Below are 17,187 nucleotides of genomic sequence, written 5' to 3' on the forward strand. Positions count from 1 at the left end.
GGGCTATTCACAGTTCCTCTCATTCAAAATTTTATATGTATATATACCACTGTGGTAGAGATTGTTGTTGTCTTTTAATGCCTTGTAAGTTACCCATGATCGATTAAAAATCTTTCTTTTGCTTATTTAAAACTAGCTCCTATCCCATACTCCTGTATTTAATAATTCACCCATGCTCCTCTACGTATCAAAAATTGAACTCATTGGTTTATTGAGGGAGGTTTGGGGTGTTCGCATCTTTGGTATCTAACGAGTAGATGTCCAAATCCTACTTACAAAAGTCACTCTATAGGCAGAAATAAGGAATTATGACAATTCACTCTACATTTCATAAAGTAGAACAATATAATGATTTTATATTTGTCTCTATGTTTATTTTTACCAGTCTGTGTATCTGTCTTGCTCCCTCTCTCCCCCTCTCCCTCTCTCTACCTCTCCCTCCCTCCCCCTCTCCCCCGCTCCCCCGCTCCCTCGCTCCCTCTCTCGCTCTTGTCCTCTGGCTCGCTCTTGCCCTCTGGCTCGCTCTCGTTCTCTCGTTCTTTCACTCTCTCTCTGTCTCTGTCTGTCTCTCTCACCCTCTCTCTCTGTCTCTCTGCCCTCTCTCTTTCTTTCTCCCCCCCCCACAGTCACACTCACATTCTCTCACACATAGGCATGTCACATGCACACATCATGTTACTGTGTCTATCTGTACTCTGAGTTTGCCTGTCTGCCTCAAAGCCAGTTCATTGAATGTTTTGGCAATGTCTTTCTCAACCCCATCTCCTGAGTAGACCTGCAGAAAGAGAAGCGCAGACTTGAAAGACAACATGTTTTCTATTCTGATTGCAATTTAGGATTTATTCCATAGCCCTGTATCACAAGGCTGGTTTACTTCCCCCACCCTCCCCCCTTTTTTCTTTTCTTTTATTGGATATTTTCTTTATTTACATTTCAAATGTAATCCCCTTTTCTGGTTCCCCCTACAAAAAAACTCTATTTTATCTCCCCTCCCCCTGCTTCAATAAGGGTGTTCCCACACACACACACACACACACACCTGCCCTTCAGCCCTGGCATTCCCATACACTGGGGCATTGAGCTTTCACAGGACCAAGGCCCTCTCCTTCCATTGATGCCCGACAAGGCCATCTTCTGCTACACACATGGCTGGAACCATGGGTCACAGCTTCATTAATGAGACATTCACCAAGATAATACAGAATCTCTCCATCTTTGGATATGATAGAGAAAGGTGGAGAAGTGGAATAATTCCACTTAGAATCTTGTATCTGTCCAGTCAATAATTAAATGAAAGAGTCACTCTTTTATATGGGCTTCACCTGACACTTTGTTGGGTTCTCTGACACCAGACAGTTCACTTCTGTCCAGTTTGGATCAATGTCAGATTAATAGTAACTGAGTTATTTTATTTCCTGAAAACTTGTTCTAACTTAGACTAATTTCAGGGGAATGGGGATTCGTTGTTTTGAGTTTCCAAACTGACTTTTAAGTTGGTTGTCTAGATCATTTCTCAGCTCTACCTTAGCTAGACATGCTCATAAAGTATTGGTGAAAGGTGTCTGTGCATGATTTTTGCCTGTTTTCTGTAAATGTCTGCTTTCCATATCTTTCTGCTTTAAGACTTAAAACTCATTCCATTGACAAAAACCAAGCCTTGACAGGAGTAAATAAAAACTTTGTTATGCTTGCTTACAGGAGCCTAGCAGAACTATCCTCTGAGAGGCTCCATCCAGCAGCTGACTGAAACAGATGGAGAGACTCACAACCAAACATTGGAGGGATACTTGAGTGACAGGAACTCCACATGAAGACCAACAGAGTCAACTAACCTGGACCCTTGGGGGCTCCAAGAAACTGAACCACCAACCAAAGTACATACATGGGCTAGAACTAGCCCTCACACTTCCTGCATGTATGAAGCAAATATGCAGCTCAGTCTTCATGCATGTCCCCCAACAACTGGAGTGGGTACTATCTTTAAATATGTTGTCTGCCAGTGGATCTGATCCCTAACTGGACCGCCTTGTCTGGCCTTAGTGGGACAGGATTCTCCTAGTCCTGCAGTGACTTAATGCGCTATGGTTGGGAAATACTAATGGAAGGTCTCTCCCTTCTCAGAGTAGAAAGGGAGGGGGCAATGGCAGGAGGGGTTGTATGAGAGAGGACTAGGAGTAGAGGGAAACTGAGGACAGGGTGTAAAGTAAATAAATAAATTAATGAACAAACAAACAAATAAAAGTTGATATACCATGACTAACAAAAAAAAAACTTACCCACATCATTAATACAGGTCATATGTGGTCACATAATACAAAATAATGAATATCCATTATGTTGGATGATGATTTTGTTAGTTCTTTAAGATTACATCAATCTGTTTTAGTATAAAAATCTTTTAGTAGATCCCAATACATAATTTTTATAGTACATGTTACAGTAAAGGAATTTAGTTGTCTTCCTCCACATCTGATCATCTAAAACACCAATGTTAGACTTCCTGAGTGCATTTTCAAACATCTTTCGAGATCTGTACCTCACCAAGAATAGTGTTCTAAAATTAGTAGTACCGGATGGCTTACCGAGGGAAATAAAGCCTGAAGTATTTCTACTTAGCACTTCTAGTTGAAAGCTGAATGGTGCAACAATTTGTGTCATGCTCTGCTAACTCTCCCAAATTTAACAAATGTGACTGCAGCAGAACCCTTTTCAGATGCCTCTGGGTGCTTTGTTGTCCTTAGCTTAGGTACCAAATAAAATCTTCCCGTCAGACAAACATACTTGTCAGCCACTCAGTAATTCTTCTAATCACAGAATATTTATCAACCCTTCAGATATAAGGTTTTACACACATGCATGCCTTTGCCCATGGAAAGCCTTTAAAAGATCGTCCCTCTGACTCGAGCATAACAGCATAGTAAAGATTTGTTCCCAGTCTCGCTGCTGACACCTTAATGTAGATCATATTTTGTATATAACTCAACAGCCAGCGTCAAGAAACATTTTCACTGCTTTCAGGAAATTTTTCTTTTTATAACGTTTCTTTGGCAGGAGATACATGACAAATTATCTTTGCTTTCGTCTATTTGATGGGAGTAATTCTTTCATGATGAACTAGAACAAAAGTAGATATGAAAAATTCCTTACATACACCATCCCAACGCCTGCATTGTGCTATGTATGTATATTTAACTAATATCATTTTAAACATATCCATCTGAAAAATACTATCTTTAATTCCTTTGCTTGCCATAGAACAGAACAATCAATGTGTACATCCAAAACTAAGAAACAAATCCATGCAACAGAATGATGATTAATTCAGAGTTATCCTTGTTCAAGTCAACTGCTACCAGAGTATTTCTAAACTTTATTTTTGTAAATTCCATTAAAGTTTCTCAGTGTTATGGTAACTGATCCATAACAAACTGTTATTTTTTTTAAAAAAAGTAAGAGAATCAAATGCCTGATTGAGGAAGCAACAATATCTGAACACAAACAGAATAATTAATGCAGCCAAAATTTTGGTATCAGATCTAAAACCAACAAAAGATTAATTCTGTTGACTCATTGGAAAATTAAATACTTTTGGTTCACATTTGAAAAGTGTGTTTTATTACTTTTATTTTTACCAGTTAACAGCCACCAAAATTTTTCTTTAAGCTAGGAGTAGAAAGATATTAATTATTAATTTGTTTTCTACTGATTTGTATTTGAATTAGCACTCATTAACATGAATTAGTCTATCTCAGGAAAAACATACTTTGGATTTAATGGTTTTGGTTGTTTGGTTTTGTTTTTAAACTCTGAGAATTGATCCATAACCACAATAGACAAATGCTCAACTCTGGATCCATATTACCAGCTCTGGAATTTTATTTTTTATGTTTTATTTTTATTGGGTTTGTGCATGTGCATACTTGTGTGTGTACATATGTGTGTTTATGGTGTGTGTGTATGTGCATATACATGTATTTGTATATGCCATGTGTATGTAGATGCCTCTTGAGGCCAGATGTTGGTATCAGTTCTGCTACAGTTGGAGTTATAGAAAGTTCGGAGGCCCTCTGTGGGTTATGGAAAGTGAAACAAATTCCTCTGGAATAGCTGCAAAACTTTTAACTACAGATCCACTGTTCTAGCCCTATGTTTTGTACTTTTCTCACCTGTCTTGTCTTGACACTTTATTAAAATAATAAATTTATTTATCTACTCATTCTTAGTTTCCTAATAGAACTTTTAAAAACCCTGTAGTATCTTTGAAATACTGGCAAACAAAGAGACAGTTGTATTCAAACTTTCTAATATTGTTATGTAATAATTATATGAAGCACGTAGAGATACAATTTTCAGTCAAAGTAACCTTGCTTAACCAAACATACCATAGACAGTTTGGAACTGAATAAAAGCATTCATTTAGTAAGAGCTAGAAGCTAATTCATTGATTCTATTTATCAAAACACTTTGAATTCACATGCATGGGTATTCTTCAAGTAAAACAAAAAGTATGTTTAGGCAAAATAAATCTATATGTGTGTTATCCATGATAACACTGTAGAAAGAAGATTTCCTTGTAGTTGCTTGTCATTATACTACTGCATGCTATGCAGAGCAGAGTCTTATGACATTTCTCAGCACATGCTTGGTTTATGATGGCATTTATTCCTACTAAAAGTGGTCTGAGGAGTCATTATTGAAAAAGCAGCATCCATCACTTCCTGGATTTTAGGTCAACGATTTCTCAAGAAAAATGAGAAATCATCTATACTTGGGGAACTGTTCATTCTTGATAATGGTCAGGAGTTAGACACACAATTGAAAAGTAAAATTTGTTCTTCTCTGATGTATAGCTTAGAGTAAAGTGGCATCTCTCCTGGCTCATTGAGGAACAGATTTCAGTCCATGTGCAATCTTAAGTATCAAGCATGAAAAACTAAACACTTGCAAAAGCTTCTCTGTCAGGGTTTTAACTTGGCTTTGCAGAGCCTGCTACTAAACAATAACAGTTTCACTGACTGAGGAGAATCAGTGGCTTCTTAGTTCACTGACCATCAGCCATTCATCCTTTGAGATGTTTTGAAGGCACACATCCCAGAATGTACATGCATTGAATTCTTTACGTGCTATTTTGGAAGCTGATAAAAATTTTAAGATATGAGGCTTAACTGTAAGAAGTGGGTCACTGGAGACAGCTCTGGGAGCGTAGTTTCTGAGTACTCTCTGTCTCACTTCTTTCTCTGTTGCTACATGAATAAGTATCTCTCTTGCCATCTGTCACCCCCCTGCCACGAAAATTCATGGACACATGTGGACAAAAAACTAATACTTAAGTTCAAGAAATCTTTCCTGCCTCTTAGCTGTCCATGCCAGTTGTTTACAAGCATGAAAGTCTGACCAGCACAGAAAAGTGGCATCAGAGAAGAGGGGTCATTGCTATCTTAACCTGGTAATAGCTCAGAAACTTGTAAAACTTTCAGGAAAAAAATTTCAGGAAAAAATATGAACAATATACTAGAGCGGAACTATAATATAGTAAGGGAAGCATGATGGTCAGTTTCCTTCTGGACATCAAAGACCACAATGGAGGATTAAGGATGTGAAATACAGCGGCCATGTTGTTTCAAATAGTAACCGAGTCTCTACAGGTAATGGGACTAGCTGTCACTTGTATACCATTCTAGTAAATAGCTTACAATTACGTTTATATTCCACATCACCCAAGGCAGAATGAAGATTATTAATAAAACAAACAACAATAAATCCTAGCAAGAACGAGAGACAAAAGATCTCTTACAAATTGCTGAGGGGGAGATAAGATTTCTGAGATCATAAAAGACTCAGTATGGAGTTTCCTCAATTCTAAAAATATAATTACTATGTAGACAAGCTCTACCATGTCTGAATGTCTGCCTGGAGAACTCTAAAGGCTCTTACCACAATACCTGCAATCTGTGGTTATTGCTCCACTATTCACAATAGACAAGTTATCTAACTTTCCTAAATGCTTCTCAAGAAAGAATGAATAAACACACACATACACACACCACACACACACACACACACACATTCGTTTAGCCATAAAAAATGAATTTATGTCATTTGCTGCAAAATATATAGAGATGAAGATCAAATGCAGAGAAGTAAAATATAGTATTTCTTTCAATTTGTGGTTTCTAGATTTAAGTATAACATTATAATGTGATATATACTATAATATTGTTTATTTAATATGTGTGTGAAATAGAAAGGGGGAGAAGAAACAGGAGGCAAGAGAGGAAAGAGACAGAGACACATAGAGAGGTAGAAAGAGGGAAAGGGGGAGGAGGAGGGGGAGAAGGAAGAAGAGAAAGAGGAAGAGGAGGAGGGGAAGAGAAGGAGGAGGAAAAGGAAGAGGAAGAGGAAGAGGAAGAGGAAGAGGAGGAGGAGGAGGAGAATATCAACTCAATGTGGAGGATGGATCAAGTGGAGAGATAGCTCTCCATTAGAACTTGCAGCTTTTGTAGAAGACCTGAGTTTCTTTCCGAACAACTGAATGGAAGCTCACAACCATCCTTAACTCCATCGTCAGGGCATCTGAATCCCTCTTTTGACTTCATCAAGCACCCAAAACAGAAATGATGGACATACATATATACAGACAAACACTCATACATATAAAAGTGAAAGAAAAATGTTTAGAAAGCAATACAGTTTAATTAAACCTAAATTATAAAAATTTACATTTCTATATAGAGTAAAATTATTCTTCCGTTCTTATTAATGATTTACTACATCACAGCAACTAATATTTTTTTCTAATTATGTAATGAAAACAAAAAATGGAATCTATGTAATTTTTCTTCCTCCTTATACTAACTCACTTCTCATATAACAAGAACTCATTGACAGGTGGATTTTTTTTTTTATATATAATTTATTTTTTCTCAAATCGTAATTCATTCACACAGGGGTTATAAACACAGAAAGGCAGGATGTGGGGAAGGGAATGACACTGGAGTGTGGTTGTTCAAGGGGAATACAGATATCTTCAGAACCGGGTATCGGCTGGGTGAAGGTTCAGGGAACAACTCACTATGACTCTGCCTATGACTTTCTTGTCCGTATCTAAGTTGGTATTGTCTGCCAAGGCTACCTATTTACAAGGTCTATGACTACTCAGGTTTGTAAATTTCCACAAAAGCTGCCTGTTTACAAAAGCTTATAGCCATCTGTTTCAGTGTTTATCCACAGAGACTCAAGACTTGGTGTTAGTATACATGTATGACAGGCCTATTGCTGATTTTAGGCCTATGGTTGATTTTAGGCCTTCAGTGGGTAAGCAGGGCTGCCCCTGACATCTCTTCCCTTCTCTAAGTATAGAAGGGCTGTGGTGATTCTAATCTTGCGAAGGCGGGGATAGAGGCCTGACCTCCAGTAATTGAAGGGGACCTTGTAATGGCTCCGGTGACAGGTGGATATCTTTTACTACAACTTGCAATGAAGAATGTAAAAGCAATTTCAGACATGTTTGTTATACATAATGAATAGCAAAGTCAGAATTAATACATAGATAATAAGATCATTAAAGCAAACTAAATTATCTGCTTCTGATGAATAAAAATAATCAAGAAATGGGAAATAAAGAGAATAAATAGGTCTGAGATTAAGAACCTTTGTGGTGATCTTCATGTGAACTTTATTGGTTGAATTCCAAGTCAATGCTTCTTATGGGTCATGATAACTTACAAATAGTATACTAGATGCAAATAATTTTAACAATTATATTTTAGATGGTATTTGACTGTGAGAGATCTTGATAGCTAGCCTGGAATTATTTATCTATAAGCAGTGACTACAGCAGGCTTTTGAAATGTACAAAAATATTTTACATTTTAATATTCTAATCAATATTCTATAGCTTATTAGATAATGATGACAACAGATAATTTAGTTTATTAGATAACAAGCATTATCTCTTAGTTTGGTTTTGTGTGTACCTTCTCCATTATTTTCTGATTTTTGTTTCTAATAAATTTCTTTTTTAAGATAATGCAAATTTTTTTTCATCATGAAGTTTAGAGTAACTTTGTGTTAAACTTATAATCCTTAACTTGAAGTTTCCTGGCTGTTATCACCAACCATGTGACTCTGAATAGTCTAAAAAAATTAAATGTAAATTTCAAAGATGATTAAAATCTTTGAAGTATGACAATCAACCTAGATGAAAATTGCTCTTTATTCATTTGATAGAAGTGAAAAAGCTGTAAGGAACCTTAAGCTGTCTTAAATTATAATAGTGATGGAAAGCTAGCATTTCATGATTCGGTTATCGATATTCTTAACTTATAGTGGAATCAGAGTGGGATGTCAGTAGAACATTTGAGTATGTGATTATAGAAAGTGTATTTTGTATTTTTTGTAATTCCCAACCACAATACGTGACCAATACATACATTATATATTAAGAGAGAAAAATTGGGGAATGGTGCAAAAGAGGAATTGACAAAATTCATTATAAGTCTTGAAAAATAAAGTTAAAACTTTATTGATTTTGTATTAAAAACATTAGTTTCATAACCTAGAATTTTTAATTTTCTACCCTTTATGAACAAAATAATAAAATTTTGTTATTTTCATTGCAGATATAAAAATGCTTAGATGTTTAACATTTTGTAATTGAATTTTTTTAGTAATTTCCCATATTTAAGTTGAAAGTTGAAGAAAAATGTTTAGAGTAAATATGTGTGTTCATTCTCAAATAATTTTAAAAATAAATATATTTATTAATGGCATTTACAGATTTCTTATTATGAAAAATCAGAACACAATTTGATATCTTAGGACACTGGTAGACAGTGATTTTTAATTCAATGCTCATATTTGTATTTATCCTAATTCATGATTCTATTAATCACAAAGTCTAACTATAAACTTATTTTCCTTTTAAGCATTAATTATGGAACTCAGCATATAATGCATGGCCAATATGATGAAAAAGACCACATCCTTCTTCCCCAAACAATCTTCTGCCCCTTCACTGTTGGGCTATACTTTGCATATTGTTTGAGAAATTCTCCACTCTTCACTGAATGGTGCAAGCCTCTCAAAGTTAACATATCTCCATTCCCTAAGTCCCATGTTTCAAATTCACACCTCACAGGAAAGCAAGAGAGAGCAAAACTTAAGGACATACAGTGGCAAATACTCACAGGAAGAAAAGATCTGTTACTGTCCTTTAAAAACCTTAGAAAGAAATGTTCATTCTACATCCCGTTGCTAGGATGAACAGATTTATAAATATAAACCAACAGTGTCCTCAGCTTCTCTGGTATTCTGGAAGACTACCCCTCATTTTAGTGTGATGTTTTCATAACGTGATTTTCTCACCATACTTCTGTGGTACTATCATAAAACTAGCTCACTTTCACTATGGAGTCTCATTCTACAAAGTTATTGCTTAATATCTACTTCCCATTCTATGGTACAAATATACTCAAGGGAAACACAATGTAGGTAATAAAAAGAGAAATAAAATTTCCACTGTTAGAAATGTCGAGTTCCAGTGAGATGATCATGTACTTATATTATTATTTTATGATAATGTATCCTTGAAAATAACACTAAAATAATAAATTAAAAAAAAACCTTTGAGAAAATCTAGCCTTGCCTGACGGAGGTAACAATTAAGAAGTGAAGAAAAGACTATGACATAGAATGTCCTATATATTCACTACAATAAATGTTTTCATTCAAGGAAAGAGGTTAGAAAGAAAAATCAAATAATAATTGAGTGTAGAAATTGTAGGCCAGTTTTTAGCTAGGAGCAAACGTGTAATACAGGTGTATAAATCTCTCCAAAAGTGTGTTTAATGATAGAAGGCCTTAGGGGGTAAAGCCTACTGTTGGTAATTCACTATTCCATGTAAACTGTTGCTTTATACTTAACTTGTAACAAATGGTCTCTAAAGTGCTCATACTTCTGTGAGGAAAAGAAAAGGTGTGAAGTGTGTGTGTGTGTGTGTGTGTGTGTGTGTGTGTGTGTGTCTGTGTGTGTGTTCAATATGAACTTTATTCTCTTCACCTAAACATGTGACAGTTTCTGCATTGTGATATATCTCTACTAAAGTAAGTAAGATTATACCATAGAAAAAGGTGTACAGGCTCTAAGAAATCATAGCTTCTTGAATTCTAGCCTGAAGAATTTGCTTTGCTAATGTGTTGGTGTCCTTAACTTGAAACATGTACAATGACATTGATAATTACTACAATAGTCTGATTTAAAATAAGCCTAACATTTTAAAAATTATGTGTTCTAAAGTTTCAATCCTCATGTATATTATATTCACAGTTTTACCAGATAAACATGTGAGCCACAGGTAATGGAAAATGCTTAGAAAATGATCAAGTATATCAGTGGCTTTGAGTTGCTCCATTCAAATACATGATTCTGAAGCTTATGCTATTAACTTCCATGCATTCTTCACAATACTCTCCAGGGAACTGAATGGATGTAAAATGCTAACCTTGTGCCTAATGCTAAACAGGGAATGGGTACTTGCACATTTGTTCTCATACTTATGATGTTTCTGTTATTTAGCAATACATAGTTTCATCTTTTTCAAAGCACTAATAAATATGATAAGTGTTATGCAGGGCATGTTATCTTGTTCATGACAGGATTTATGGTGGAGTTGGAAAGAAAGAGAACTGAACGATGAGGTGGCAAAAATAGAGAGATAAGAGAATACGGAAGAGGGGAGATGAGAAGAGAAGAAAGAGCTGGAGAAGATGAAGAAAGGAAACAAGAGAAGCAGAAGAAAGGAGAAGAGATGTGAGTAGAAGAGAGGACAGGCTTACAGAGGACAGGAAAGCAGAGAAGCCTGAAGAGAGTAATCTCTAAATTGAACATACAAATCTAGCAGGGACAGTCCTTCAGCACCAAGCCTGCTATTAAACTACAAAGGCATACACGGGAAGCATATCGATCTTTACTGTCACCTTCTGCAAAGTATGATTGAGTAATAGATGGGGATTTGCATAGAACACTATATTCCATCATTGGCATGTCAGCGCTCACTGCTGAGTAAGTGAATTGCATTGCTCTCTGATTAACTTGAAATAAAGAGGACGATCATTCCCATCAACATTTATCAGCGCTTTGTGACTCAGGCTAAACAGTTCGTGCCACAACTATTCTTAGAGTTTATTTTAGAAGTTCTAATTTATCAGCAGAATTAGTGTCTGAGTTGTTCAGAGTTCTGTTTGTAAGTATATTTTTCTGAAAACTTCTACAGAATACTTTTGGCATATCAGCTGTAAACTTCATTTAGGTTCTTAAAATTACCTAGCTAAAGCCGAGAAGGGAATTGTTAGGGCTTCATGGCCATTTTACTGTGACAAAAATTTAAAACGTCCATTAAAACCTTTGCTCACCAAATTCATGGTAGAGGACAAGAAAAAGTGATTCTGAACTGAAGATCTTGAAGCAAGTAATTAGCATAGCAAAAACATAAACTATTATTAATCACAGTGAGTATTACAGATCACTTAGAGTAGAAACACAAAATGATTGTATTCTTATCAGTGACATATCTGATTTTCCAAAACAGTGCATGAGATTAAAGGCAGAAATCTGACTATAATTTTTGAAATGTAGTTGAAAATTATTCCTATGCTCTCACTAAAACTACAGCCTAATGAAATGCCAGCTTAACTCTGAATAATTCCTTTAAATTTTCAATATAATTTTTATATTTTAATTATGTAAAATGGTATGACATATTGTGACGTTTAATATCCCTATTTGAGTTGATCATAATAATTCTTTCTTTTAGCATTTATTGTCTTTATACAAACAGGTATCCACCCCCACCTCTTTCCTCACTTATTGTCCACTAGATTTCCACTAAATGACACAGACTAGAAATTCTTTATTCTTGAAATGTGTAATATTTGATATTTTTGTTGTTTGTGTAGAATGATAAAAGAAAATAAAGATGCTTGTGATGATCTAATGATTAGACATCTAATCAAAACTCCCAGATTCCTTATTTCACAAGATATCTAATACAGTATGCCTAGCTTATGGAGACAAATGAATGCTGACTACCACAGCAGGTGCTTACAATAAACTAGGAAAGTTTGGGAAGCATGGGAACAAAAGGTATCTTCTCATATAAATGCTCTTCTTAGAAGAGTGTGTAAAATCATTGCAAAACAAGAACTTAGTTTAGAATACCCACTGTGTAATGCAATAGTCAGTAAGTCTCCTCTTGATAAGATAGTGTTATATGCTAACATACTTTTAAATACTGTAGATAGAAAGGATGTATTTAAAATCAAGGACTAGCCGGGCGAAGGTGGCGCATGCCTTTAATCCCAGCACTTGGAAGGCAGAGGCAGGCGGATTTCTGAGTTCGAGGCCAGCCTGGTCTACAGAGTGAGTTCCAGGACAGCCAGGACTATACAAAGAAACCTTGTCTTGAAAAAAACCAAAATAAATAAACAAATAAATGAATAAATAAATAAATAAATAAAATCAAGGACTAGTCTCCCTAATTAAAGTATTCTAAGTTAGAAGTTGTGCAGCATTGAATTTTCCTAAAGGGCACAGAAAAATGCCAACTACTTATGTGAAGCAAGGAAAGTAAGTGAGCAAAGAAGGAACCTGCAGGATGGAAGAGCAGAGAGCTTTGCTAGCTCCACAGGTGATATAATTAATAATAGAATGCATGACAAAGTCATCCAGAAAATAAATGTCAACAACTCAACCTCTTCAATAAATGGAGTAATGAAAGGAAAGCCGAGTTCTCAAAATGTATAAGTCAATAAGCCTGGGGTAAGAAAGATCAACTCTTTAAGTCATCAGGAAAATGCAAATGAATCTATGTCAAGATTTCATCTCATTCAGGGTAGAATGACAATCAAGGCAAATAGAACAAAGGGTGTTTGTGATACTGAGAAAAGAGTATCATTATGGACTATTGGTAGACATGTAAATTTGCTAGTCTTTTCATAAATCACTGCAGTATTTTCAAAACTGTAAATATAGCTCTTATGGGTTCCATAGTCCTATCTCCCTGGTGCTTCCCTGAAGGACTCTAAGAAAACATAATCTCAATGCCTGCATATTTTTGGTTACATAGCATTATTCAGAAAATTTGAGTCATAGAATCAAATTATATAGTGTACCTATCTTTATATGCATTCATAAAAGTGAATGGAATTATAAAATTTGTAGCTGGTAATAATCTATTAAATAAAAAATGTAGTGTATGAATGAGAAATAATATGCTTTCTGTTACCCTAGCCCCAAGTTGTATACGTAGACATAAACTATGTATGTATATATGACATGAAAGTGGAAGCAAAATTACCTCAGGGAAAGAGAGATGTGAGGACAAAGAGAAGGATGAGAATAAGTTGGGGAAAGTGGACCAAGTTCACAATATATGTGTATGAAATGTCATTGTGAAGTTAAGTACTACATACAATTGATATGTACCTTGGGCAGGGTGTCTGGGAGGCACAGAGAACAATCCGACTTTCAAAATCAAAAGAAATCTAACCACTTCTAAAGCTTAAAGGAAAATGTATGCATCCTATATACAGCAGACATTAGCATTGAGAATCTGTTAAAAGATTATTTTATATTTATATTATATTATTTTTATATTTTTATTATACTATAAAAATATTCTCACATATAGTTTTGATGTTTAATAATTTTATTTAACATTAGCTATTTATTTTAAAAAACTAATAATTAATTTATTTTAGTTAAAAAAAGCTCATAAAACTTTCTTAAACTCTTAAACTGGATAATTGTCAAGACACAGAGGATAAACAATGAATGGGTCAATAATAATTATAGAATTTTATGTGCAATTTGGACTCAGTCTATAGAATTTGTTTTTAATAAAGAATGTACTCCAGTAATATTTCGGGTTTTTGGTCAGAAACACATTATATTTTTAAGAAAAGTAAAGCAAAAAAAAAATTGATGTTGTCATTGAATTCAGTTCATGTGGCCTAACCAAGGCAATCATTAACTGCTGCCCAATATCAAGGTGATCACCAATAAAGAGTGGTCTTTCTTTGATCATTTGGAAGGCCTTTTAATTTCTTAATTTTTCACAGACTATAAAGAACACAACTCTTGCTTCAGTGATGTTGAAGCAAATAGGGTTCATACAGCTTTAATGATGCTGAGCCAAATATGTAATCCTAAATATCAGGAGACAGAACAACAAATGCAGCTAGAATATCTCTGGTATCTTCTCATTCAGATTCATGACTATCCACTAACTATGTATTTAACCACAAAACAGATACAAAACAGCCTTATAATCTTGCCAATATAGTCCTAGCTAGTTAATCTGTTACTATTAATATAACAAGTTATCATGATAAAAATATTTGCATTCAAATATTCTCTCAATTTTGATAGAAAAACACACATTAGAAGAAATTTAAACATTTAGATACTTTGAGTCATTTTTCTCTTGCTAACAAGCCATTAGACACTGAGTTATTTTATTTGACTCTGTTGTTCTTCTTTGATACTTTTGTCCTTAATAATTCATTTTTTGCAGTTGACAATGCTATCAATCAATGAGAGGAATGATGATTGTACTCTTTGGCAAATAGTACATCCTGAGCAGAACTATCTTTCAGCTGTCTTTCTTAAGAGCATATTCCCTTGTCCGAGTACTAACAGAAAAGTCGGAGGTTCATGAACCATAACTTGAAGGAGAATCAAGATTTTCTACTGATTTACAGAGAGCATATCAAACAGAACATTTTCTTTATTTGAAAAGAAGTTCAACCTTATACCTGTTGTAAAGACAAATAAGGGCATGCATTGAAATAATGAATAAATTTATCCTGAAAATGCACAAATTAATATTGAAAATTTAAAATAATTTACTAAGTGATATAAAATAGGAATAACTATAAGTACTGTGAGATTATTAAGTTTTGTTGAAACAATGAGAACACACATACCTACACATATACCAACACACATACACACAGACACACAGGGACAGATTCCCACACATATACCTACACATGTGCACACAGACACACAGAGACACACTCCCACACACATACACATGCACACATACACACATACAGACACAATCATACACATAGGAGAAATTATAGGAAGTGAGAATGGTTAGCATCTTTTTAAATCATGGGATAGTGCTGCAAGAATGAATTTGTTTGTTTTTACATAAGAGGATGCTATTGGAAATTTCCATTTCCAAAATAAAGTAACATGCCAACATGTCTGATGTCTATAACACATTTTACATATGATTGCTATAAGCCAATATTTGTTCTATCTACATTCCAAGAAAGTGTATCACTGTCTGAATTGATATTTCTTTTTTGGTAAGAGAAAACATATTCAGAATAGCTATGCATAGGAATCCTCTCATATTCTGAAGAATTTCCTATGATAGAGCAGTCATGGATGAAGATGCTATCTTGATTTTATTTGTTTCGTGGATTCCAATGGAGAAGAAACAGTTACAAGGAGATGGTAGGTAGACAGTGTAAAATGTCATAAAAAATAAAAGTAGTCTTAAAGAAATAGCAATGTGGTGACCAATCTTCTATGTCTTTGGCAAGAGTTCCAAACACTATTTTATTAGAGTCTTGGAGCCAGATAACTGAGTAACAGTGAAACAAGATATACACAAAATTAAGAGAAATTACAAGAGACATCTTAAATAGAATAAAATATACTTGTCTCACTGAGACAGTTGATATTTAAGTAGATAGGAATAAGTGGTCAAAAACACACCTGTACTTATGGGAAAAGGCCAAGATATTTAATATATTTATTCTTAAAAATATTTAAATAATTTTGCTTCCCGATATGTTATGATGCAGTACCCTATCATTATTCTTATGTTGTTCAGTTGTAATTAAGGTTTTCATAATGGCAGGAGTCAAAAGAAAAAGCACCATAAAATCTAAGTCTGTCTTATTTCATAAGATTGGCTAGATCCTTAAAGATTGAGTGGAGAGCAGTCTAAGAAGGCAGACAAGGGCCTCAGGGCAGTATCACTAAATTGATGTCAGGTTGGCTCAGGGTCCCTGAGCTCTTTTCTCACTCACTCCATTTCCAACTGAATTCTGTGTGTTCCCTATTTTGCTATTTTTCCCCTTTTTTCAATGTGCTCGATGTATTTGTACCTTGAATCTCCCTAACTGATCTGTAACTGACATCTGCTTGGAAATTCTTGAAAAGATCAGCATTTCATTATTCCATGCTTCCTCAAAAAAAAAAAAAAATGTTCACTGTGTGCCACATCAAAAAGAACCATGCCCTGAGGCAAGTAACACTGGATATCTGGACAAATTTCCTTTGTAAAAAAAAACAACTTAGCAACTTGTCTGATGATGAAATGATGAAGTGCAGAGAACTAAGACATTTTAAATTGAAGACACATGCTTTGAAAATGAAACTATATATCTTATGTTTAAGAAGGACCATGAAATAAGTTGTAATACTTCACAATTATCGAATTCCAAGGTAATAAAAGAACTATTATGTCCACATTTTCTAGTAAAATGCTAATGATGTCAACTTCCTTTTCTTTCAAACATTTGCAATCTGTTTTTCTTTACTTTCAAGAAATCTGGTACATAAATTTTCATAATTATTCTGAAAAGAAATTCTTTGTGTTCAAAAAGAGTTAGGCTATTTAAGTTGTTGTAGGGTATCATAAGAAACAGACATTTCACTGAGTTTGGGAGAGCCTTAGAATATATTTGTCATGGCATATTCTCTATTTATTTAAACAAAGCTTCAGAAAATAAATTTTCAAAGTATACATGTCTGTGCCTTTGTATTTATTTACCAACATCTTAGCAACTGTAGCAACATACTTCTACTTTTAGAAATATAGATTTTATGGATTTAAATTAAAGTTTACAATTGATGGGCAAAAGAAAGTCTAACATGAGATTACAGTAAAAGCATTGGAACACGATGTCACCTTATCAATGAAAAAAAGTGTTCTTGAATTAAATTGAGCATTATGATAAAGAAAAAGAAGTGTGGTTACTATGAACTGAACTTTTGAAGAATTCAATCATTGGAAGTCTCAGAGAAGAACACACAGGAGAGCACTGGGAGAAGACTAGGCAAAAATTTGGGTCACATTTCTATGTGAATTAACTTCAGTGTGT

The sequence above is a fragment of the Grammomys surdaster genome, unplaced genomic scaffold (genome assembly GCF_004785775.1).
Source record: "Grammomys surdaster isolate TR1022 unplaced genomic scaffold, NIH_TR_1.0 62, whole genome shotgun sequence".
Taxonomy (NCBI): domain Eukaryota; kingdom Metazoa; phylum Chordata; class Mammalia; order Rodentia; family Muridae; genus Grammomys; species Grammomys surdaster.